General features: G+C 39.0%; 2 long non-coding RNA genes across 2 annotated transcripts in view; both read right to left on the bottom strand.

Moving 5' to 3' along the window:
• LOC128803531 (uncharacterized) overlaps positions 1 to 1,117 on the bottom strand; it is a 34,373-nt gene extending 33,256 nt beyond the window's left edge. Inside the window, exon 1 of the long non-coding RNA XR_008435744.1 lies at positions 977 to 1,117. This is a non-coding gene — a long non-coding RNA (uncharacterized LOC128803531). The remainder of the gene's footprint in view (positions 1 to 976) is intronic.
• Positions 1,118 to 7,866: 6,749 nt separating this feature from the next.
• The window catches only part of LOC128803530 (uncharacterized), a 104,743-nt gene continuing 85,632 nt past the window's right edge, over positions 7,867 to 26,977 (bottom strand). Inside the window, exon 3 of the long non-coding RNA XR_008435742.1 lies at positions 7,867 to 7,973. This is a non-coding gene — a long non-coding RNA (uncharacterized LOC128803530). The remainder of the gene's footprint in view (positions 7,974 to 26,977) is intronic.

The following is a 26,977-nucleotide window of genomic DNA, read 5'->3' on the forward strand; positions in this document are numbered from 1 at the left end:
CACTGCCTTAATTACAAAGGGCCCTTTTAACTACAGGTCACAGGAGTTGGCTCACTTGACAGGAAATAAGGAAACAAGCTACCTTCCTGGAAAAAAAAAAGAAAATCAAACTTCCACTCCTCAAATTAGTTAAATGAAGCTTATCAGCACTTGTTAGTTGATCCTTTGACAGTCTGTTAATTGCAGCTGGTACATTAAGTTATGTTATAACCAGCAGGACATATGATTAAAAAATAAATAAATCTACGGATATGCCACACAGAATTGTTGGTGGAGAAAACAAAGTAAGAACAATGTTGAAACTTGCTGTAAATATCACAGCACAAAAGACATTTATAGACTATTTTCTTTCTTATTCTGTGGAATTATATTGCATGCTAACTGAAGGGGTTCATTTGGATCAGAAAAGGACTGCTCTATACAATGAGATTAGAAAGGTTCTCATTGCATCTTAATAAAATCCAACATTGGCTACTTCATCAATATAAGTGGTCTGTACCTATGGATGTTATACATGCAGCTTTTAACATACTTCTCCTGATATGTGCTCTCCATTATATTATTTTATTTACAGACAATAATTTCTTACTGTTATTACTGGAGGGAAAGAAAAGAACATAAGCAGCATTAAGAAACCCCATGGCAGTAGTTTCTCTTTCATAGGAAGTGACTCTACAGTATAACTGCTTGCAAAAATAAAAGATCCAAAGGCACATCAAGGGGAAAAAACTGTTTTCATGCATTTAACCTGTTAATTATAGTAATCTACACTACAGTGTAAGTATTGTAACCTGGAATGGGAAATGGGTGATTGAAAGAATGAGCTGACTAAGACAAAAATGATTAAATCCACACTTTGAATGGATGATTTTCATATATAATTTGAACTACACATTCTCAAGTTGTTTCATTTTCGCATTTCTGTACTCATTGGCACGTATCAAGGAAAGACTAGCTGAAATTAATGTTTTCTTACCTTCATCTGCCAGGGTAGTTTAAATACTTCTTCAAGACTGAAAGATGTGTTCTTCTGGACCCATAGTATGTGCTTTAAGATGTGTTTTGTGCTTATTATGAAGTAATATTTTGAAATCCTAGCTATCCCAACAATTTTGCTTCTTTTTATCTATGGAAGGACACATAAAAAGGCAAGGTTACTCTCATACCGCTGAATATTCAAAGTCCCTATTAGTTATCATTGTCTTTTAATATTATTGGACTGACCAACAGACCTCACTGTGTTCATGATATGTCCTAAGCACAGACAAATGTGCCACATCCCCCTCCCCTGACCCTCTGTGGGGGGAGAGGGGCCCTTTGCTCCAGTTTCTTCATATCTCAAAGTCAGATTCTTTGTTCTGAAAATGGATGGGGTTCAAGTGCTGTCTCTCTTCCTATGCTTTTCTGTACTCAGATCAGAAAAGAAATAAAACAATTATGACCAGAGTGAAGAAATGGAGCTTGTGAGTCCAAGGGAGAGGAGTGGGTGGGGGAAGACAGAGGCGATGGCCATATGTGGATGATTGCTAGAAGCCAGGGGTAGTGGAGAAAGGACAGAAGAGAATGTGGAGAACTCAGTATGTTCTCCACATGCTGAAATACTTGATATTATTCTAAATCCATGTGTGCTAGTAACCCCTCAAGGCACACAAACTTCTGGAGTGGGTGGTAGCCCTGACTGAACTGTTAGTCTTGTTTCTTTCCAACCACAGAAGTAGGCAGCTCCCATTTCTGTGGATACCTAGCGAGGTGCAAGGATGGTCACAACACCTTTTGACCTGTCTTGGTCATCCTTGATTGTGTTCCAAGCCAAATTTGGTCATAAAGAACTGTTTATAACATGACTTCAAATGGTGGGTGGGCAGAGAAAGAGTTGCTTTTCTCTACAGCTGCCAGGCCACTCACTGCCTCAGGCAGTCTGAAATCATTAGCCAGCCATACTCTTCCCCTGCCCTTCTCATAAGGAAGCTGGGCTCTTCACAGAAATCAAACAAATGCTCTTCCTCTGACCCTCACATGGATGTTACCTTAGCAGAGCAAGTCTGTACAGGCTGTCACCAAGCTGTCCAGGTAGAATGGTCATCTCCCTTTCTGCTGTGAATCCTTTTTCATTTCCCTTCCCTGTATTCAGGGCTGCTCCTAAATGTACATCATGGTCCCTGACTCAAACTCTGACAACTCCAATGACTATCCCTCAAATTAGTAGCTCCTTGAATTACAGAAAAACATATTGAGGAAGTCCTTCACCAAGATTTTCCCTGATTCACTGGAAGGGCAGCTGGTAACAACACCCTGTTGTTAAAGCCTTTCTATTACAGAAAATCCCTGTGACCTTTTATTTTGAGAATCTCTCACATTTCTGTTGTTTGTAGAAGGTGTTTGGTATTCAGCAGAGGAAATCCCTTTGGGCCACAGAAGTCTCTTCTCTTTGTCCCATAAAATTCCATTTAGGATGCAAAGTGACAAAAAATTGTCATTACCCTTCTCTTATTTTTATCTCTTGGGAAAACATTAGTAGACTCCAGGGAGCAGGCCAAACTCACACTGACACTGCCAACACCAAGAGACACAGATTGAACCAGCCAAAGACAAGAAAATGGAAAAGTAGGTGAAGAAGAGGTTGAGTCTGTGGTCTTACATTACAAAAAAATTCCAAACTGAGCAGTTTCCATCCCAAACCATCCCTAAAATACTTAGCTTAAGAGGTAACAGTACAAACTTCTTGACACTGTAGACTCAAGATGCTTTCCTCATTCACACACACACATAAACACACACACCCCTTTCTCAGCTAATGTGCATCTGTACACTTAAAGTTCTCAACAATTCTAGCAATAGCATCCTGCACTGCAATGCAGCAGGTTCAAGATTCATGTGTAACTTCTGATGCCAGAAATAAGAAGGAGTGTAAAATAACTCCCAGAAGAGTTATCTTTAAATTAAGTTTCCTGCGGCTGCAAGAGCTAGTACTTGAGAGTTAAGAAACGCCTCTGAGCCCTGATTTAGCCTCTTTTACATGAATATATTCTGGTGCAAATATGTGTTATATATGATCATACTACCTTTTCCAATTGATCCTCTTTAAATCAGTATTCAGGGTGGACTGTTCAGAGGGTAGGGGAAGGTTAGCACATACAACCAAAAGGCTGATATTTTAGTCTTACACATTTGATTTTACAGTCCAAGTAACTATTTTCAACTAGCAGTTTGTGAACCTGGAATCTCATATGTTCTTATGCTCAGAAATAGAGTGTTAAAGTCAATCATAGGTCATGTATGTCATTCCTTTGTTTAAAAATTACAGGATTTAAGCATTTTCAATAACTACCTAAAAGCCGCACAATCCATGTCATTAGTGTAGATTGTGAATTAAGTCACTGAAGGTGTTGCACATTCCTAATATTTTACTTCTTATGCAAAGAGATCTAGCACAAGACTTTGCAGAATAATGTTCTTTGTTCTGGAATGAAAATCCAGAATTTGCTTCTTCATCATTTAACATAGACGTATGCTGAACACTGTGCTCAGGTGTGGATTACAATTATCAGATTCTGAGATGAACCCCGTGCTCCATACACACATACACATATCAAAAGAACCATATTCAGCTTCAATCAAAACTTTTCATGGCAAGAGTTGTATGAAAAATAGATGCCTAATTTAGAGGCATTTGAGACTTTAGTTTTAAAACAATTCAGAGATCAGCAATATTTTGCTTTCAGAATTTCTCCTGATATTAGAATTCTGAGATTTTTTTGAACTCTCTTATGGGTTTCTGAAACGAAATATGCTCTCAGGAGCTTGAAAACTGATGGGTAAAGTCGACATTGTTCTTGCTAGCTTCCCTTCAGCTACCTCCAGAACAGCAGCAGTTCAAAGACTCATGCACAAAGCTAAAAATGTTTTTAACCTAATGGAGAAATCTTTACTAGTGTGATATAAAGGTCCCAATATCTATATTTGAAAAAATGGACTAGCTTCTTCAGTCCTTTATTATGGTAGCTTTCTAGTGAGGTTATTGGTAATGCAAAAATGTGAGCCAAATTTCTAATGGCTAAATGCATGTAAGAGTTCCAGCTCAGATGGTCTTCTGCAGCATAGGGAGGCACTGAGCATTGTGCCAAGCCTTGTGGGAACATGCCTCCTCCAAATTGCTATTTAGTTTCAGCAGGGAAAGGGCTAAGAATGTGCTGCAACTCCACAGCCACGCCAACACTCGGCAGCACGTGTCACACACTCGGCAGCACCGCGTTTAGCAGACAAACTGGGGCTCTGATGATTACCCCACTTCTTACCACCAGCCAAAGAGACATGAAGCTGGACACACTGGCACCAGGGCAGAAGCTCAGAAAGCAGTTCTTCTTGGAGGATTGTTCAGCCTCTCTGTGGATCTACAGAGGGCAGAAATCAATTTTATAATTGGAGTGGATAGATAACATGAGATCTGTATCACCACTCTTCTGGAAATGAAATGCAGGTAATGAAACCAGCTGAAATGAAGACATTACCAACTTGTGACACTTATTCATAACACACACATGAATGGAAATGTCTCAGGTGGAACTTAGGACAACTGTCAGTAACTGCTGTTCAAATCATCTGGTCTCTTTCTTTCCCCAAACAATTCATTTTCCTATGGCAGATGCAGTTGTCGAAGCAAATTTGCATTCTGATGCAGTGTGTGCACCTGTGTTTGTGTGTTCCTTTTTTTTATGGCATGGCTGGTGAGTTTGAGTGAGCTTAACCCAGCTGAAGGTAAACTTGTTTTATGTGTTTAATTTAGGACACAATGCATTATGCCTCAAAATTGTTTTCTCCCTTCCATCCAGGAGGCAAAGTTAGTGAGACATGGAAGGCTGCATCTGTCTTACCTCAAAAAGCAGAGTGGTATTATCCAGCTGGGTGTTCTTTAAAAGCTTTCATTTCACCAGTATCACAAACAGTGATGGCATATGGGCTTGGTGCTGGTGATGTAACTCCTGGCAGTAGTTCTGCTGCTAATGCAGAGAACTTATGGCATTTTTGTCCCGATGTTTGCTTGTTTCCACTTTAGGTATATTTTCTTTTGAAGCTAACTTAGGCTCAAAAACCTTTTATTCAGATAACTTGTTTTGACACCAACATTTATGCCTCTGTGATCAAGATGTTCTAACCTAGAAAATGTAGGCTTTTTGGTTGGATTTTTGAATTTTGGCTTGTTTTTATCTTGTTGTTTTAAGTTCATTTCTCTTTGGGAAAAGTGTCTTTCTGGTACACTTGGCTGTACATAGCCAGAGTTTATAAGGTGCACTTAAATTGAAATATCAAAGAGAACTGTTGAAATGACGTGCTTGCAAAATTTGTGCAATTATCTGCTATTAACTCATCTGGAATCCTGTGATGAGCAAACTGTGATTTTCAATGTGTCATTACATTGTTGCATCAATGGGCTGTTCAATAGCTCAATTTAAAAAATACTCAAGAAATAATCATTACAAGAGGTAATCCTTCCAGTTTGATTCAAATAAATCTGTTCCTACACTAGGCTGACATGATCATGCATCTCATGAGGTTTCAGTGCTTTGTTTGCACTTACTTTACAGTATTTACTGCTGATTTTGTTGTTGCATGTTTTATTTTTGATAAAGCATCTCGGATTCTATTTTCTAATTACATAGAGAAGAATGAGGGATAATGCAACCATCCCTGATTTCTTGCCTTTAGCAATAAAGACACAGTGGTGTTCTTTACACAGTGTCAAAGTGCTTGCTTTGTTATTATGGTGTTACAATATTTTTATCCTATGGATAATTTTGCCTCCTCTGGTGAATATTCAGCTGCAGTTACCCTCTTCTAGCACTGAAAAGTCAGATCTGTTTTGTGTTTTCATTTGCAATTAATTTGTGTGGAAAATGGTCAGCTGTGTGCTGGACTTATTATTTTACTGTGGCCTTTTTCTTTTTCTGCTCAATAGACAGGTACTCTGAAAAATTTGTCTTGGAGAAGACACTATGTATGTTAAATATGTAAATATACTCAAAGTTTTCTATTCTTAATGATATCACTTTATTTCCACTGCTTTTTGCCTTTTGAAAAGGTTTCTGTAAAATGGTTTCCAAATTTCACTATGGTCAGACACTACAGATTGGCTTTTCTTCCTTATGTATTCTGGAAGAACTGCTTGTTGACAGAAATAATTGCAAGATTCTTTTTTTTTTCCCCTCCCAACAGAGCATATTTCCACTTGCTTGTGACTGGAGACATTTTGCTATTGGGCAATCAGTTTGAAAAAGCTTGTGTTCATGTTTTAAGCTCCGTATAAACTTAAAAATATTTCAGTATGCTTGCTTACCTGGTGATTTTTCTTCTAGCTAATCACTTGCAGTAACTGTAATGTAACTGAAACAATCACAATTTGCACATGCTGGCCCTTTCCTCTGTAACTGGTGTAAACATCCAATTGTTTTGGCCAGAAACAGGCTTAATTTGAGTGTGTCAGATGATGAAAGGCATAAAGAGGCTTCTAGCAGGTGAATATGTGCCGGTGCATATGCGTGGGAAGGTACTGCTAGCAATCGTTAGGGGCGAGGAATTAGCCAGCGGTAGTTTGTGTGCTGCAGTAGGTGGGAAGAGTCAGCCTACTGAAATATGAGACAAGCAGTGGAAGGGAATCATCCAGCAGCTGTCTGTGAGCTGGAGGTTATGATAAGGTGGGTGGAAGAGACACAAGAAGAATGGAGGAAGAACTAGAAAAAAAAAAAAAAAAGAAAGAATGCAGATGAAGAAAAAGTTCAAGGAACAGAGAAAGAGTAGAAGCAGAGATACTACACAAACTGCTTGTAGCATGAGCAAAAGCCAAAGAAAAGACAAATTAAAGAAGTCATCTATATTTCTAGGAGATCAAGTGCAACCAGGTGAAAACTGCAGGACAACATGTACTATTAGCTAGCATTGCCTTTGTGTTAGAGTATGTGCTGAGTTGTGAAACTCTCTGACATAAATGGTGTTGAACAGCCTACACCAATTTGGTGCAAACAGAAGATTAGACATCAGGTAAAGTGTATCAACAGGAAAAAAAAAAAAAACACTTTAAAAATTAAAAGAAATTTTCCAATTCAAAATGTCACATCCTTCCAAGACATTCCTGTACAAGAAAAACACCATGAAATACTCCAGGCTGTCACCTTTTTAAATACTGGCGGCTGCTCAACTATTTCCTGTGTGAACACTGAGTGCCCAGTAAACACAAAGAACCCCCTTTCACTCATCCAAGTGGACCAAGTGACCATGAAGATGTGTGTTATGTGTGTTTATTTGAGAAGCTGGAATAGTGTGGCTGTAAAATCACAGCCTAGCTTTCTGCATGTCATCTTTCTTGTCCAAGGTGGCAATCCCTCCACAACATAAATTACCAAGAGTTGGCCTCCCTCTGAGGGTGCTAATGGGGTGTAGGTGCAACTCTTTGAATAACAGCTCTAATGTACCAAAATAATGCAGGTGTTTGAATTGCTAAAGTACTCACAGAGGAGCTGCACTTGCCAAGAATAGGCAGACGTACATGAACACATAATTTGTGATTGCATGAATGAATACCTGGTAGTGACCCTTTTAATAATTTACCACTGCATCCATGCAACAGTGTCTTACACTGGGAATAGCAACCAAGCATGAAAAGTCAAAAAGAAAGAACTGGCTGCTCAAGAAAGGCCAGATGTCAGGAGAAAAGCTTTGCTTCTACCCATTTGTTGCTGAGCACTCTTAACAGGCTGTAGGTAAGCAAAATTTTCAGGGACTTGTCCAGTTATCAAAAAATTCAGCTGCTCTGTAGTTTCAAAAGTGCCAATACTTCATTCACCATGAAATTCAGGAAGAGGAACTCACCTTGCCAGAGCCGTCTACCACTCCAGATTCTCACTGTGCTCACAAATATATTCCAGGGAATCATACTTTAGTCTTAATGACAACAGGGAAGAGAGGCTGAATCATTTTAGAGTCTGTAAGAAAACACACAGATTTTATCCTCTAGGGTGCTTGTTCTTGTTCAGGCCAGGCTATCAGAAAAAGATGGTTGTTTCTGTTAAGTTACAGCCCTTCAGTAGTTGATACGAAGTGAATTTGGTAGTCTCAGATGAATGCATAGAAATGGATGTTCCCCACAAAGTCAGCAAATGTTGCTTCTTGGAGGCAGCTCCTGAAGGGACAAAGAATGGCAGCAACCTTTGCAAATATAGGCAGGGATGTCTGCAAACCAGAGATTCAGGGAGCAGCACAATATGCCTTGTTGCCTCTATTTGCTTTATGCAGAAGTGGCTACTTAAATATTTGACCATTGGGTGTTATTATGTCTTTTTGTTTTCATAAGTATTAAGTATGTTTCTTCTCCTTCACCCCTGTTTATTTCCCTGTTGTGGAACAGCAGTGCAGTAATGTCAGGTACATTTTGGCAATCCCGGTAGAATCAGCGCCCTCATTCATAAACTGTGATTACTGTCCTGGGGAAATGAGACTGACTTATATTTGTGGACATAAAGACCTGGTAACAGTGACTAAAGCAAAGTTTAAGAAATGCATTAAAAAGAAAGAGTGATAGAGGGTTTTTATTTTGCTCTTGGCTTTGAAACTAGCAGAATGAAATGGCTCCATTAAAAAACAAAAACTGCATAATGGTATTTCTATCTCAAAATAAATCTTACGCTAATAAGGACCACTGGTAGTGTAGTTAGAGAGGTCAAAACTTTATAACCTCCATAGTGAAAAAAAAAATTAAAACAACAAGAGAATTTAAAGTTCTTTTTGGAAATAAAAGAGAAGAAGGAGCAGGAGGAGGAGGGGGAGAAACAAAAGAGAAACTCTGTCTTTCAGTTCCAATAGTTCTTGATGTTTAAAATCTCTGAAGTTTTCTTATGTGTTATGAAAAGCTACAAATTTATCTTTTGCCATTTTCCCAAGGGAAGCTGACCCAAATCCACCAGCAGCAGTTGAAAAGGTTTTTCCAAGCTTTATCAAATGGCCCCAACAGAGACCAGCTTAAAATTAAAAGCTTCCCCTACCAGAGGGAATATATGTGACTTTAATAACTGAAATGTGTTTTTACTTTCTATTACAGGGGTCAAAAGGTTTCTAAACAAACCAAATTTATCAATTATTTAGAGCTGATTTCTTCTGAAGTGGTATTTCTAAGATATTATTTGGTGGGTAAATTCAATGTTCTAAGGCCAGCAGCAGCATTTTATTCATAACAAATTTCTCCTAAACTGAATTTGCTGGGGCAACTTAATTTCCACTATCGTGTTTGCACTGTGGAAATATCATCTGAAGTGTTATAGGGCCTAACTAGTGGTCTTTTCAAAGAAAAATTCCATATAAGCATGCTTATTCAGCACCACCCTGCTTGCCATTTATTGCTTAAGAAATGAACTGGTACATTGTGTCTGCAGTAGAATTTCTTTAGCTGCTGAAATATCCTTAAAAACCACAAGGCACCTTTAAAGTCAGGAAACAATATCTTAAACTACATTCTCACTCTTGCAGCAAAAGAAAATAACTGTCAGAAGTTTTGTTAAAGACATTTTAAAATGAAAGAAAAGACCTATACACACATGTGAGTAAATGCACATTTTCTTAGCCTTCTCTGAGAAGCGAGCACTTTGGTTAGGTTGTTGCGGAAGGGAATTAACAGTAAATTTAGAAAGAGACCATTCTTAATACCTAATAGAGTCCACTGACTATGTAAATACTCTGTTTGTTATACATTAGCTAAACATACATTGGGTTTCTGCCCAAAGTCTGCCATTTGGTGCAGGGAGAAGATGTTGTGGAACAGTTCATAAATTCATGTGGAGCCCTGTTAAATGAAACCAACCATCCAAGAGCTGACATTTTGCCATCTTTAAAATAGCTGCCTCTCTTGCAGTAAAACATCAGGTTTATTTATGCAGGCAAATATGAAGTAGTAATGCAATCAAGGTGCTATGGAGGGTTTTGTGTTGTTTTTTTTAGAGAAAGAATCTAACTATTAATAAATAAAAGTGTCTTGAATAGCTGCTCCTTATTTATACTCAAAATTTTTTTCTTCCTGAAAAGTCACATTAAGAAGGAGTAAAAGCATCATTTTATGACCACTGAAAATGGTCCCTTTTTCTTAGCAATACATGCTTTCAGAAATATGAATTATTGCTACAAATAAAGAACAAACAGGTGAAAGCTCTTCCTCTCTCTTCTGCCTCCCTTTGCCTCTGGGGCAAAAGAATTCTTCTCAAGCATAAGAGATTGGCAAAAAATTATCAAAGTGAGCCAAATTTGATCGAGGCCTGTCTAATAAGGTGTCAAGGAGCTTTTTACCTCCAGGGGACTGACTCTGCTTCTGTTTCATTTCTGGCTCAGATTACTACTCAGGTTTGAACATGGCTTGAGGATGTTGTCAGATGAGGGCTTGAGGTTTGGTCTGGGGACTCTGTGCCCTGGAAAGGGCAGATTTTTGAATGGAACTTGAATGGAATGCCTTACTGAGATTGAACACGTTTCTGAGTACATGAAATGGGTAACATGACATTTGGGTCATGGTCAACCAGGAACTGGAAAGATATTTTTCTATACACAAAGTATTTGCATGCCTGTGTGGCCTTCCCCTGCCCAAGGTTAGAAGGGTGTTGAATTCACAGTTCATTTTTGGCCCATTGCTGACTGTGACTGAAAGCTACACCACGGTGCTTATTTAGAATCTTTCATTAAATGAGTGGATGGGCACTAAAATCACCACACTGCTGTCCTTAATGACTGTTAGATTTGTTTTCAATTCTTTATGTGCAGTGGCTTTGCTTTGCTGGGGTCTTTGTCACCGGAGAAAGAAAAGAAGGAAACAGCAGGTATGGCTATGAAAATGTAAATGTGATAATGAGGAAAGCCTGGCAGATTAGCATAAAAACCTAATGTTGCTGAAAGGAGTCTTTCAAGGCATTGGATGGTGGTACAACTTCAGATCACTCCCTGGATATTTCAGACTTCCTTCTGGACCATAGGACAAGAAGAGTAATTTGAATTTGCTCCTTTGGGATAATGAGGTCCTTGAGCAACCTCAATGTCAGGATAAAAAGACCATTAAATTTTGCACTGGAAGGTGCTCTATGAGCACCTCTATATGAGGGCCTCTATATTTGGAGGCTTTTTTGAAAGGAGAAAAATCTGTAGTAATTTCCTTACACTGTTTCTAATGTCCTAGCTACTATCATAATCTTGCAGCCTCTGGTAAGGCCAGATGAGATGTGAAAAGCCAGAGTGGTATCATTGGTTGAGAAATTATTTGCAATGCAATAATGGAGAAATGAACTTGTCCTACTCTTTCCAGCTTTGCTCCTAGCCTATGGAGCCAACAGACTGGGAGTTCTGCTCAGCACATGGAGCTGCTTTACCTGTGTGCAAGGGACATCATCTCAGCTTGTATATATTTATGTAGTCACGATCTATTGCTTTACCTTTTGTTTCTGCTCTTCCTTATAGCTCCAGCACTTTTAAAAGTATTGAGTTTATTAAAAAAAAAAAAAAGGTAAAAAAGGAAAAAAAAAAGAAAGGAAAAGAAATAACCTAGCCTGTTCCAAGCTGAGTGACCCAAGCATTCACTTATAGACAAAAAATGGGTGAAAGATGGCATAGGGAAGTTGATCTTGAATTGATTAATTCCAAACCTCAGATCAGATATGCTCAGCTTCATACTTCCTCTTCATAAAACCAACTCTACTCTTCAAAAAATATTCAGCTACAGCTGAGGAACTTAGCTCTACTTGCAGAAGATATATTGCCACCAGGGTTTACAGTAACATTTTTGCCTGCTTAGCCCTGATACTTTACCTATCACATCTGTCAGATTATTCAGAGGAAAAAAAACAAAAGCCCTCACCAGCTTGTTTTCTTCTAGTGCCTGGAACAAACTGGCTTGGGGAAAATATATTAGCACCTATATTTAAATTATTCAGTTGGTTTGTTCTTTTCTCTCAAGAAGGTAAGCTGGGGCTTTCCCCCTTCCTCCTCCTCCTGCTCCCTCCTCCCATTTTTTGTGAAGATTCTCACAGAATCATGGGTGAAACCTCAGGCATAATTAAACAAATTGGCATTGCAAATCTCAGCAGAAATAATGTGCCTTTTGTGAAAAAACTCCCACCAGAAATGATGTAGTTCCTACCCAAGTTCTTTCTCCATAGGTCTAAAAATACGACAAACCAGTTAGTTACTCATATGCTGCTCATAATAATGTCATAATTGAACTATCTATAAATGGCATTATGCAAAGGAACATTGAACAAATGCAGCTGAACGCTCTTATATTGGAATCTTTTCTTTCTCACAATTAAATGTCATTATGAGAGATTTTACTCTATTTTATATTTAATCAGGACTTGTAAAGTCTCAATATAAACAACATTTTTATTTGATCAGAGTTCATTATGAGAAGCAGCTACTGTATAGAAAATGCCTGAAATTACACCCTGGACTAGAAGTCTGAATTTACTAAATGGAAGGGAAAAAAAAATGGCTGCCTTTTCAACCAAGCATACCTTTGCAATCTGGTACATTTCCTTATGTGGCCTTGCTCAGGCTTATAAACCATTGGAATCAATTTCTTTTAAAAACACGTTTTTCAGAAACTTATTACGCACTTTAGAGATATATTATATACCTTCAGCAGCAAAAGAAGAAAAATTACAGGTGCAAAAGCAGCCCATTTTTCTAGCAGCTGAAAATGATGCCGTGTACTAGTCACAGGGGAACAGTAAAAATTACACTCCGACAGCAACAGGGCAGAAGCCCACAAAGCCACAGCAGCGCGAGTGGCACGGCCAGGCAGCGCTCTAATAAATCAAGATAATTCTCTGCCTGCCTTGAACTTAGACCTGACTACAATTCACTGGTACAGCAGGAAAAAAAAAAAAAAGTCTGCTAGTGGAATTCAGCTTTACTGGGGGGACGTGATTAGTCACTGACCAGATTGAGCCTCGATTGCATCTAAATGGTCCACTTTATGAACCATTTATCTTCTGCTCAGACCATTTTCATTACACCAAAAACTGATGCTGAGCTACCAGCTGTAAGATACAGCCTGGTGAAAATTAATAACCCCCCCCCCCCTTTTTTTTTTTTCTTTTTTTTTTTTTCCTTCTGCAGGACTCCTGCATATGTGAGCAGGAGCATTTATCCCTGTTTTGTTGCTATTTGCATCCCAGCATCCCTGGCAGTCTTTCAATTTTCTCAAGTCTCTTAGCCTTTGCCCCCTGTTTCGCTTTCGCAACACAAACAATCCATCCTGTGCATTTAAAATTCTCTTAGCGCCCTGACATCAGGATATAGCCTTAGAGCAGGGAGCAGTTTACACAGAAAGGGCTCTTATTAATTCCTCTGTCCTGCCTTCCTGCTAAAATATAGGGAACTTGAGATTACTGCTGGGTCCCTTAAAGACCATTTAGAGCAGTGCAATTTTAAAAAAGAGACCTTTATTAATACCTGCTTAGGCTACTGACTGTGGGGAGGGCAGAGGAGGTCTGGCTGTGATGGAAGATAGTCTCTTAGTGAAACAGAACCACGTGACTGATAATTCATGAACAGCCTATTGAGCCTTCTGTAGCTGCCGAGATATATGCTGATATGATTACAATAACATACAATGAAATTATGGAGTATTAATGGTGCTTAACCACTGTCAGGAATTAAGCAGAATTAACACGAGTCTTTCTCTGAACAGACATAGTTTTGATAGGGCTGATTAAGGATTTGGCTATCTAAGGAAACTCATTATAGTATTAATTAGGATACAATGAGCACCAAACTGTGTTGTTTTGGCAGATTTCTGCATGGTGCCACACAATTGGTGAGAGGCTTAAAGCTCATCACATGAACCCTGAAGTTTTTGGAATCAATACAACTTCTTACTAAATGATTGATTTTTAAGCTTTTTATCTTCTCTTTGCCTTGCAGGGTTTTGAAAATTCCCTCATAATCATAAAGATGGCAAATATTTTGGACTATCTTATGCACAATAAGCAGATAGAAGATATTTAAGTTTCTCCATGGAAATATTTTTAAAGAACTATCAGATTTTGCTCAAATTTTAAAATAAAAGTGTCAGATAATCTTTGTCTGACTCAAACTAAAGCCTAGAATTCTAGCTTTTAAGATGTGCTAACTGATTTGTAATACTGTTGTGAACATTTAAGGTCTCCTTTTATCACACTAATGCAATTTGTCTGAAATAACTTTAGTACTGTTTTACTTAAAATAAGTTACAGTAATTAATGCTTCCTTTTAAAAAATGTTCCTATCTGTAGTTTGTTACATACTTTTCAGACTAGAGAAACCCTGTCACAACAATAGTAAGATAAATACTTTCTGAAATAAAAGAACAAAAATTAAAGGTTTTAGGGGAAAAAAAGGACTCCTTTGCTGTTTATTCAAATTTGATAAAGTTTTTCCTCTAATACAGAAAAAAAGATCTTTTTTGAATAATGTAATTGTTGACCATTGGTGCTCATCCTCTACAAGTGAGCATCCCTGTAGGGACCAGAGTGTAAAAAACAGAGGTGCATGCAGTACTGCCATGAAACTCAGGTGTCCATGAGTTATAATGCAGTATTTAGTATCAGAGTGCTTGTCTTAAAACAGAAGCCATCGAGCAGTAAACCTAACTACCTTTGGAAAGAACTTTCCCATAATTATTAACTAATAAGGAAAAGTCCAAATGGCTTCGGTAACCCCTGAGGCAAACCCAGGGACTTGAGCTATGCTCACTGGCACCCAATGGAGAAAGGGTGTGTGCAAAGGGGGAAGGGGGGGGGGAGGGCTGAGGGGGGTGCTTCACCTCAGGGGAAAAGTAGCCAGCAGATCCATTACTGCCCTCTCCTGGAAGTGTCCTGGGAGAAAATGTCCAGGAGACAGGGGTTGGAGACCGAGCCACAGAAGACACGCTGAATCAGCACATCTCACAGGAGCTCTAGGCCACTTGTTTCATTCAGGTTTTCAGTGGTGCTGGGCTGGAAACTCATTCTGTTCAGAAACACAGCAGGGAAGAGAGTTTCCTACCTCTATGTATCTTCCTTGATTGGAGTTTCAAGTACAAATTCACCATCTTTTATTGTTCAAAAAGAAGTGCATTTGGCAAATACAAGTGAGCCCACTTTCTTCCTGCCCTGGGTGAGCCCACTGCCAGACACCTCGTACCTCTCTGAGAGCCAGTCATGCCTGAGATCACATCCAGCTCTTGGGTAGAGGGTCCAGGGGAAGACAGATGGCATTGTCTCTCTGAGGGGGAAGGTTTCTCTGCCTGACCAATATTTAGAAGTTTTGGTTAAACTTTGGAAAAGAAGAATGGCAGATGTTCTCTCATTGAAGCTGAGGCTAGGATTGATAAACTGGTCAGCAATACCTCATCCAGCTGTTACAGCAGTAGTTAGAGGTGGAGATTCTTTCACTAAGATAAGATCTCAGGTCCACACAGGATCCTTGAGGAATTCATTGGCCTCATAACCAATCCAAGAAGCTGGCTTGTTCAAACACACCAAATCTGCTGATCTTTGAATGGTATTTATGCACATTTGAAACTTGACTCAGGGAAAGAATGTAAAAAAAAATATAATTGTCTTCTCAGATTATTAGAACTAAAGCTGGAAAAGAGAACAATTCCCAGTTTGCGCCATGATGAAGTAAGATTTTACTTCCATGAGTGCATCAGTCTTTAGACAGGGAAATATTAAGAGTCTGCGACGTGTGTTCCTCCCACTTCTAATTCCAGCCGCACATTCAGTGAAAATATTATTGTTCCAATGGTGTTAATATTTCACACAACACATTTTATTATGCTGTCTAGTGGTCTAAGTGAGGAAAATAGAATGGAAGTTTCAGTTTTGTGCCCATTATTAGCTCTACTGAGAACTCCATATAACCAAAATTGCCAAGTATCCAAAAGCTCAGTGTGTAGAATAAGCTCAAAGAAAGCAACTCTCCACATGTGGCTTTGTGTGCAAAAGAATTTCCATGGTGAGATGACTAATCCTTGAGTAATATGTCACAACTATAATTACTTTAATAATATTGTAATTAATTAGGAAATATTCTCCACCTTCTATCTCTTCATTCACCTTCCATTGCACTGAGTCAAATAAACTGCAGTTACAAAGTACTTTTCATCCAAAACCCCACTATAAGGACAACAAGAGGCAGTAGTATCCAAACAATAAGAAAAAAAAATAGTAGTTTTCTTCTGAAAACAGCAAATATTGAATTTTTACAGAAGAGGGCAGAGGAAGCAAGTATTGTTGGATGACCTCATCCATCTGAATGTGCATTCATTAGCTTCACTATCTAAGTCTTGCACAGAATGTGGGAACCATCAGGACCTGTTAAGGAGTAGCTGTTCTAGTTTTCATAGTGCCTCCTGAGTTGTGCTTCACTCACATCAGGAAATGCTTCTATTTTCACTCTTGGGGCAAAGAAAGTCTCAGGAAAAGTAAGATTTAGAAGATCAGTCTTGTCTGGACAGCTAAATATGGAACAAGTCTTTGTCTTTCAGCTGGAGTAATGTAAACCCTGAAGCCTTAGAAACAGGTCTCAAGAGCAGAGTTGAAGGAACATGTTTACCTTAAGAGGAAAATGACTTAAAGCAAACTTTTGCCCAGTAAAATTACCAGTCACTTTTATGTTCTGTAAATTAAAAAAAAAAAAAAAAAAAAAAAAAAAAAAAAGAGGAATAGGAACACCTAGAAAAAGAATCCCTAGAAGCAGTACTGAAGCAGCTATTCATAATTAATTATTGTGTTCACCTAGATGCTGACAGGACACAAAACAAATGAAGCGGAAAAGCTGCTTCTCCTAGAACTAGGGTACAATATATCTTAATACTTAGGAACAAGAAATTCAAAAGTGGGAGGACTGCAACAGAGTGAAGAGCTGACAAACACAGTCATGAATGAGAAAGCCTGCATTGCTTATGATAAGTGAGGAAACTGACTGTGAGGTAAGGAACTAGGAGGCTTTCTGTAAGATGAGATACTTGGTCAGGACTGTTGTGAGACCCTTGTCATTCAGATGATAATCTAGAGTAAACCTTCCCCATCCATCACGTGCCTTCACAGGTGTTGAAAGAAGAAATGACATCACAGACAAATTTTCAAATATGTAAATACAAGCAAATAAATAAAGGAAAAGCTGACTACAGAAAGACATCTGATATCTTTTGTCTGAGATTCAAGTTAAAAGGTATAAATTATTCCCATAGCATGATTGCACAATAAAGTAAAAAAAACTCCTCAAGGAGAGTGTTATATATTTCATTTATTATACATCACTCTTATGTTTACAACTGAAATACGTCTTTCCTTGGGGACTGTACCATCATTTATTTTAAATCAATGTTTAAAATTAAATGGTAATCCTCAGGAGAGTGAAGACTCTTCAGTTACCAGCCCTTCCAATTCAAAATCTTTCTTTCATGTTTCTATTTAATACTCAGTCCAGGGTTTGAAATTAATTAAAAGATATCCTTTCTCTAATCTTTTGATTATTAGCTTCAAAGTTGTTTTTTTTTCTTTTTTTTTTTTTTTTTTCTTTTTTTAATTTTTTCTTTTTTTTTCCCCAAATAAAATCATAATAACTTCATCTTTTAGCCGCTATATTAGGTTTGCCTGGCCAGGTTTTGGTACTGGCAGGACTACAGGGGTAGCTACAGGGCTTCTGTGAGAAGCTGCCAGAAGGTTCCCCTGTATTTGATGGAGCCAATGCCAGCTGGCTCCAAGACCAACCTGTTCCTGGCCAAGGCCAAACCCATCAGCGATGCTGGTAGAGCCTCTGCATTTAAGGGGAGGTGAAAGTTACTGTGCAAGAGCATTCAGAGAAGAAGGGACTGAGAATCCATGAGAACAACAGCCCTGCCCACACCAAATTTAGTGAAGGAGGGGACAAGGTGCTCCAGAGCAGAGTTTCCCCTGCAGCCTGTGGTGGGGAGACCATGGTGGGTCAGGCATGCAGCCCATGGAAGTCCATGGTGGAGTGGGTATCCCTATATGCAGCCTGTGGAGGACCCCAGTTCCAGCACAGTTGGATGCCTAAAGGAAGCTATAACCCCACGGGAAGCCCACGCTGGAGCAGGCTCCTAGTGGGACCTGTGGCCCCATGGAGAGAGAAACCCACACTGCAGCAGGTTTGCTGGCAGGACCTTGTCCCCTGTGGAGGACCCACACCTCAGCAATTTGTTCCTGAAGGACTGCACCCTGTGGAGAGGGACCCATGCTGGAGATGTTCATGATAAACTGCAGCCTCTGGGAAGGACTCACATTGGAGAAGTCTATGGAAAATTGCCTTCTATAGGAGGGACCCCACACTGGAGCAGGAGAAGAGCATGAGGAGTCCTTCCTCCTCAGAAGAAGGAGCAGCAGAGCCAATATGTGATGAACTGACAGCAGGTCCCATTCCCTGTCCCCCTGTGCCACTGGGAGAAGAGAAAGAGAACATGGGGAGTAAAGGTGAGCCTGGGGAGAAGGGAGAGGTGAGGGGACAGTGTTTATAAGATTTGGTTTATTTTTAATTATATTTCTCTGATTTGCTAATTGATAAATTAAACAAATTCCTCTGAGTTGAGTCCATTTTGCCCTTGATAATAACTGATGAGGGATTTCTCCTTGTCCTTATCTTGACACATGAGCCTTTTGTAGTATTTCCTCATCCCTGAAGAGGGGTGTGATAGAGTGGCTTTGGTGTGTACCTGGCATCTGGCCAGGGACAACACACCAAAGTAATGTATTCAAATTGTTATTAAATGTACAAATTGCATTCTCTTCTGACCAATAATTGAAGGAGAAGAGTTTGGTGGGGGAAAATGATAGGTTCTTGCTTAGGAACAGGAGTTCTAGTTCAGTTAGTTCAGGAGTAACTAGTCTATTTTTGGTGTAAACTGTAGTTTCCCTCTATTAAAATCAAATATAAGGACAAACTGCTAAAAGGATGCCATGTTTAATGTCTCTCAGTGACTTTTACTGCAACTTGGGACACAGATTTGCCACATGAAATTCAACAGCCATTTCACTTGTGGAAGGTACCTTTTTCTCAAGATTTCATGCAAACTGAGTACTGCACTGTGGGGGAATGCAGCCACTCCCTCACAGTTTGCAGAGGTTGGGTCTGGCCTACATGTGGAGCCAGGAAATCTGCACTACAAATGTTTGTCATTTATTCATGTTTTCATCTCCTATTAGCATCCTGACACATTCATAGCATGCTTGACCCGGTGTTTTGCTTGCATGAGTTACATGGGGGAAATACAGGACTTCAGCAGCTTGAGCTAGCAATGCAATGCATCTCATCACCTTCATAGAATATTTTGAAAAGAAAAGAAGAAATAAGATTCATGGCTCATGAAAATATATTCAAAATCAGTGGACCCATAAACACACCTGTGTTCTAGATCATTTCAGATTTGACATTTTTCACAGTCTGTAAAGAAATAGCCTTGAAGTACTAATAACCCCAAACTCAGCTTCATACTGCCCCACTCTTATGCATTCATGAGGTCTCACTGTCATTCAAGGAGTCCACAAGGACACTCATCATTGATTGCAGAAGTAGGGATTTACTGAATATGTCTGTACAGGATTAGCAAAAATACACCCCCTCTACTCAAATATGGATTTAAACCCTGCACCAGAGCTCTCTACTGGAAGGAGAACTCAAACATACACGGCATCTTACTGTAGGCTCAGCCTCTCATTTGGATAGGGTTTCCTAAAAATCATAGCTCTTCCTAGACATGGCTACCTTTAAACAGCTCTGCAACTAGCAATGTGGACTGAGAAGTACAGATGTGGGAAATCTTCATTCCAAAAAGCTACTTTGACCCTACTTCTAAATTTTTGTGGGAGGCATAGTCAGCATATACCTTTTTTTATAAAGACAAAGTGAGCAGACAATGTGGCTGCAGGAATACAGGTATTTTCCAAAGGAAAGGGAGGAAAAAAGCCATGCAACAGTACAAGAGTCTGCTAATGAGGTCACACTTCACTCAGTGCAATGGAAAATACAATTTTCTGATACTTAAAGAAAATTGTTAATATAGTAAGACTTTTATCAAAGATTAGTTTGAAATGGAAGTTGCTAATAAGAGGATAGAAAGTAACTAGAACAGTAAGGGAAATGTATCGTAACAGCAACTTTCACATAATTTGAAGACTTTTGTTCTTTCATGTCACATTAGTGACTTTCATATACCTTTTTGCAATTTTCATATGGTATTAGTGGCATTTGCGTCTTAGGAGCAACTTTTCATATATGCTCTCCGAGAGACTTTTGGCATGTGCTGGCAGCTTTCATATTTTATTTAGGATTTTAACTTACTGTCAAATGTTCCACTCCACAAAGATGAAAAGGAAGTCATTGATGCTGCGTTTCTTAAACTTCTTAATAATAGGGTAGATAACAATAGCTGATGTTTGAGGAAAAGAAAATTCCACACCTTTGTTGCATGTTGGGGAGCAGCCTGTGTGGTCCCTGAAACCTGCAGCTACACAAATGGAAAATTATATTTTATGGTTAATTAAAATTTCTCATAGGAAGGTGGCCCCTGAAGCTCTCCCAGAAAATAAATAGAAAAGGAATCAGAATGTTGGTTGTTTTTCTCCCTTGAGCAGACTATTCATCCCACTGTAAGACCATGGAGAGAATGAATGATGGAATATTTGACTGATGTAATTTATGGTGCTCCATATGACAGCCTATTTCAGAGTGCTTGAGGTTTTTACAGTCTCTGGTAGCAGTACCTGCTGCTGAAACAAGAGATTACTCTCCTTGGACAGACAGTAATTTAATAGTACAACTGTGTAGCTAGCCACCTCCTACTGTATTTCACCACCCACTCCAGTCAGTTTTTGATAGATAGGCCCCAGCACTTGGAATATGAAGCACTATGTATCCTGCTCGTGGTCTTAGGAGATACATCAAGGGTGAAAAACTGGAAAGAAAATAAATAAATAAAAGTATTAACAAAGTCAAGTAAGCACTGGTTCTCAGTTTTGTTGTTTTTACTGGAACTGTACACTGAAAGGATGAAGTGTCCACTGTATGCTGCTAGCTTTTCAGGCATATGGTAAAAACTGTCAAGATTTCTGGTCTTGGTTGTTTGTTTTCTCGTTTGTTTCTTTGTTTTGAATATTTGACCACAAAATTATCTCAATTCCCAATAAAGTTACATTTTAAGAATCAATCTAAAAATATTATTGTGCCTTTTCACTAATATATAAAATGCTGCTTACTCTGTGTATAAAAGCAAAGTGGATTGGAATCTGTCAGGTTAAAAAAGGATTTTTTTTTCTCCAAGAGCTACAGTTCCAAACTGCAACTCTCATACTTTGATACACTGATAGGCATTCAGTGTGCTCCCCTAGTCTGTGAAGCAAGGTGGTCAGTGTCCTCACAGAAGACTGCAGAAAGGTTTTACTACCAGGGCTGAAGGTATCAGCAGCACAGCTACTGCCTGTAGCTGGGGTGGCTGAATGGGACTTGCATCATCTTTTCAGACACCGTGCTAGAGGGTGAAACCAATGGTGGGCTGTGTTTAAGGTGCTGGGCAGAGCCCGGCCAGGCTTAGGGAGCAGCTGTGTGTCAAGGAGTGTCAGGTAATCTGGAGGTGCCTCTAATGGCTGTTCACAAGTAGTTTCTCCATTTCTGCTCTTTTCCTTCTTTCCAGAGAGGCTCAGGGCTAATCTCCTGCAAAGGTGTGGCAGTGGGAGCAGTAACAGCTCTACTGGATCACTTATCTCTTCCACTCAAAAGGTTTCAAAGCCCATAACTCCAAGTTACAAGCAAGATCATGGCACTGTTGGAGACATGCCATTGTACAGGTAAAATTCTTTGAATTAACCAGATAATGGAAAAAAGAAATGCCTCTGTAATTGCAGCTATGACATGACAAGGAAGATGTCTGTCTTGGTCCATGTTGGAATAACTGTTCCAAATGATTTAAAAAGCCTGTGGAGGTTTCCCACCTATTGAGTCCAGCATCAGCTAAATGGTGACTTTGTAAATGTCCATCTCCCCCTTCCTGGTCAGAGAAAGCTTTCATTGGGACAGCTAATATATATAATCTCCCAGCTTTCAGTCTGTTTTATGCCATGTAGGCATGTAAGATATTTGTACTCTGTTTCCCAGGACCATCAGTTCTGAGCCTCATGACTGAAGGAAAACCAGTTGTAAGGTGGAGTGGTCATCTGCCTGATGAAGAGCTTCACTGTTCCTGGCTGTGCTAATCGCAAATACACTTCTCTCTGACTACTACTTCATGTTCCTTTTTCACTTCTTGAAACTACTTAATTCTAGCCTTTCCAGCCACACTACAGGGAAAAAAAAAAAAAAAAAAAAAGCTTTTAGAATAGCCAGGGGAGTTCTCCCAGTGCAAATAGTCCCATGAATATTTATTCATGGTAGGATTTGCTTTGCTTTTTGTGAGCATTTCTGTGAATAAATTCTTACTCTAGGTCTAACTAGATATTTGTGATTTAGCAAAAAGCCATGTAAATCAATGGATTTTATTTGCAAGAGTCTTTGTGAATCTGTCCTCTCTCTTCTCTTTCCCCTCCTTCCCCCACTTCAAATTTGTCTCTTGGCTCCATATTCAAAAGGAAAGGAACAAATATGCTTTTTTCACCTCTTGCACACACACATATCAGCAATTGATTAAGAACAGGTCAGAGTAAAAAAATCTTGGACAGCTGCCGGTATAATTTGCTCCTAATAAGGAGGGGAAGGAACAGCCAGCAACATTTATTCTCTGAGGATGCTATCCAGCATCTGCCAATCACTTCTGCAAGGATCTGAGTGCTCGCAGGCCCCACTGAACTCAGGTGGGCTGAAGGGTTCCCACGTGTGCTCAGCAGTTTGCAGAATCAATCCTTTGGTGCGCGGCTGCAGGAGCAGGGCTCGGCTCAGCTGCTGCCACAGGCGAGGCTGTGCTATCAAGCAGTGCTCACTGCATAGAATCTGGGTTAAGTCTTCAGCCTTCTGCGGTCATGGTGCTGTGATGGCCTTACGCAGGGAACCGGCTTTAGGCTAAGAAGAGCACACCGAGCACCTCATCTAGGCACAAGGCAAACCAGGAGCTTTTCTTCACAGGCTCCCTCTCTGCTTATTAGAAGTGTGTACATCCTCAGTGCTGCAGCCAGGTCTCCTGGAGCTGGCAAGCGTGCTGCAAGCTTTCTGCTAATAAAGCCCCTGCTGCAAGTCTGAGTCCTTAGATCCTGTTTACAATCTCCCAAAAGGTTTTTTTCACTTTCCCTTGGTCCAACCAACCCATATTATGTCTGGTAGTGCATCTCCCAGTGCTACTTTCTAGGTTTTCCATGCTCCCTTTTTGCCCTTTCCAGCCTGTATCATGTTTTTCATTACTGCTGTCCTCTCAGATGCCCTTGAACAGTCAGAAGATTTTTTAATTCATTTTTGCCTCCCTGGTCCACCACTCTTTTCACCTCCATGTAAATGTGGTCTTAAATACCTCCCCCTGTGCCCCTGACCCTGATTTCTAGGTTTCTAATCACTGTATTTTCTTTGTTTCTTTTGCAACTCTTAAAGAAACAAAATCTAGGTCCAAATGATCTTTCTCCTGCCTTCAGCTCTTCATCTTCTGCCTTCTGCCTGCATGGAAGAACCCCAAAACTGTGTTGATGCTGTATTTTCAATATCAGGTTCACTGTTACTTCAGGAGAGAACTAATAAAACTGCAGATTTGAAACAATTTATACTTCATCTATTTAATTACTGAATTAAATAAAGCCTTTTGAATTTGGACTGTCCCATTCAAAGAGTGTTCTCTGGAATACTCTCTAGCAATTTTAAAAGAGATCAAATACAATTCTCTGAGAGTAATATCCTTGCTACAGATTTTCACTTTATATTTTAGATCAATTTTCCCCTCAAAAAACCTCTACTTATTCACACAATTAATAGTTTTGAGAGCTGAACCCTGTTTGTTAGCCACAGGGCAGGCTTGCTGCAGGCACCAGCAAAGCAATAAATACCTTATATTTCCTGACCAGCAGCTTTTCAGTCTGACTTAACATGATAAAAAGCAGGGTCTAGATGGCAAGTCATAGCTCCTAAATTTGCCCTGCCTAGGCAAACAGATAATATTTGTGCTAGATTTAGGTGTTTTAAATTCTTTTTTCACTGTGCTTTCTTCTTCCATAGAATCCTTAGAGAACAGGGATTTTTTCATCTTACCTGGATGTCCTTGAGAGAGGATTTGACTGGGCCGAATTCAGCATGGTAGTCCAACAAAAAAAAAGTCTGTTTGTGGCAGCAAGATGGCACAGGTTTCTCAACACTAAACCTCCTATTTTCATATTCTTAAATGGGATTTCAAGGTGAAATGCCACCATCTACTCATGTCAGCACTTCTGATCAGCGTGCAAGCCCCACAGGCTGGGTCTTAACTGCTGATTATAGGCAAGGATTGAGGCTGGGTATTAACTACGTGAATTGACACCCAAGTAGCAATGAGAAAAATATTCACGTGAATTATATGAATATTTGTGGCATGTCATGTTCCATGACAGCCATTTGAGCTTGGGACTGCTGTAATGGGCTGCAACATGATGTCACTGACTCTGCTTTGGTTGTACCAGGGAAATACTACTCTGTTGGCCAGAAACATAAATGCAATGTTAAGATATGCCTTTTGATCCTACCCACCTCCATTTTAGGATGCAAATAGTTTCCTCAAAGTTCTCTATTCTGAAATTAATTTGAAATCCATTCTGTAATAGACTGTTCAGTGATAATTCCTAATGTTCTGAATAATATGCATCAACATCAGATGTTGCTGGTTATTATTTCTATTATGATAAAAATACATATTAAAAATTTGATATCTTCTTTCTTGTTAATTCAAATACAGAGAAATAAAATTTAGAAAACATCCATAGATTTTAGAATTTGTTCTAAACTATTTTACACTTATTCTTCAAAAAATTGAGCCTCTCAGATTAACTGCCTATTATGCTTCCTTATTTCCATCTCCTGCGATCCTTCCTGTGCCTGCTTTCTGCTACCAGTTCAGGCAAGACAGGAATGCCCAATAAAATACTTCTATGGTGTTTGATGCAATATGCCTTTAGAAGATTCACAGTATCTGTACATCTTCTGCTTCTGAGACTTTCTAAATCCTGCTAGTAAGTCTTGGTTCTCATTCCTGTGTGTATTTTTAACTGCCCAAGTTTAAAGAGCAAAATATTTCTTTTTCTTTACTATTGCAAGGACAAAGAAAACTATAAAATCTTCAAGGAGCAGCTGCTCTGCAAGGACATTATGAGTGTCCATGGTACTGCTGCAGCATGAGCATCTGTCACTCAAGAAAATGTCATCTTGCCCAACCAAATCCCTTGTGCAGTCAGAGTGGAGAAAGCACTTGTTTAGAAAGGTTTATGGGCTGACGTCTGTTTGAATGAGTAACATCTGGGCCAGGATGGGCAGGATGCACATTCCTCTTTGACCAAGCCACTGAATCTTAATAGCAAAAGGTGTTCTTTAACGGAAAGGAAAACAAATGTCACCACTTCCACATTTTTAAATTGCGTTATTTTCTAAGTCTCAGTTGGAAATAAATCCAACTTTCACAAAAAAACATCGATAATCTTTAGGCATCATGGTTTATCATTTGCAATAAAACCACAGCAGATATTTGAGACAAATATCATGTTATTTTTCTTGGACATGTTAATCAAATCAGCTCTTCAGGAAAAAAAGCCTTGCCTATTAAAAACAATAGCTTGCACAGAACTGGGAGCTGAACAAGGCTTTCATTTGTGTGGAAAAAAAACCACTGGATTCAGGAATTGCTTATGATATCAAGTTATAATATGTACCTAACTGTCAGACTATAAGCCACAAATATCATTAGATCATGTGAAAATTATGGGTGTTACAGAATGAAGATTTTTTTAATTTTAAATGGCTTGAGAAAATCTCACCAGTGCAAGTCTAATACTCATAATAAATCCACTGATTTTACCATTGTAAATCAAATTCTACCTCCTTAAGTAGGGCTAATCAGCACTAATTAAGGAAGTTTTCTTATTTTGTTTTCACGTTTAAAGATTACCATTTCAACCCTTATTATATATACAGCAGTTGCTTTGCTAGCATGTGCCACCGTAGGTTAAAAAGTACTCAGCAGAGTGATTTGTCTGTTTCATATTTTGGCTTTGTTGTTGAAAATTTTTCATTTGCTTTTGCTTTGAAGTGCAGAGCAGCACCCTTTCACTCACCCATCTTTTTTTGAAGGCAAAATGTAAATCACAAGAATTTATTTTCTTTGTTAACAAACATTTCTTCATGGGGTTTTTATCACCTTTAGATATAACTTTTAAAAAGATACAAATTAAATCAGACTTTTATCAGTTTTCCCAGAGGAATTTCACCTTCATTTACAGAGACAATTTTATGCTTTTCTCCATTCTTTCAAAGAATTGACATAGAAATGGAAAATGGGGATAAGACTGATTGCTAGATCACTAGCTGGTGATCTAATAGATCTGTTGATGCTTCTATACCTGAAGATGTGTCAAGATGGCATATGTGTACCTGGATATACGTGTGACACTCTCCATACACCACACGTACAGATTAGAAAACTTTTGCCCCGAGAAATCTTTCACTTTAAAATAAAACCCATACTTTTCACCAAGAGTTTTTGCAATTCCATGCTAAAGATTATGAGGTGCTTTTTCTGCAGAGCTCTGATCAGCAGATTTGATATATGGGTATAGATCAATTTTTTCTTATGGCAAATCTATATGTTATTCTACTTCTTCATTTGGTACTATTTGCTGAGTGGCTGTTACTTGGGAGCAAAGGTCAGTATCTTGCTGTTGGAGCAGCCGAGTAATCTTTTACTCCTCATAAGGGTAGTCAGAGATATTAAATCACAGTTGACGTACCTGAAGCACAGCAACTTCATCCATATTTTATCTGCTGTAAATTTAAT

Source organism: Vidua macroura, chromosome 2 (assembly GCF_024509145.1).
Source record: "Vidua macroura isolate BioBank_ID:100142 chromosome 2, ASM2450914v1, whole genome shotgun sequence".
Classification (NCBI taxonomy): domain Eukaryota; kingdom Metazoa; phylum Chordata; class Aves; order Passeriformes; family Viduidae; genus Vidua; species Vidua macroura.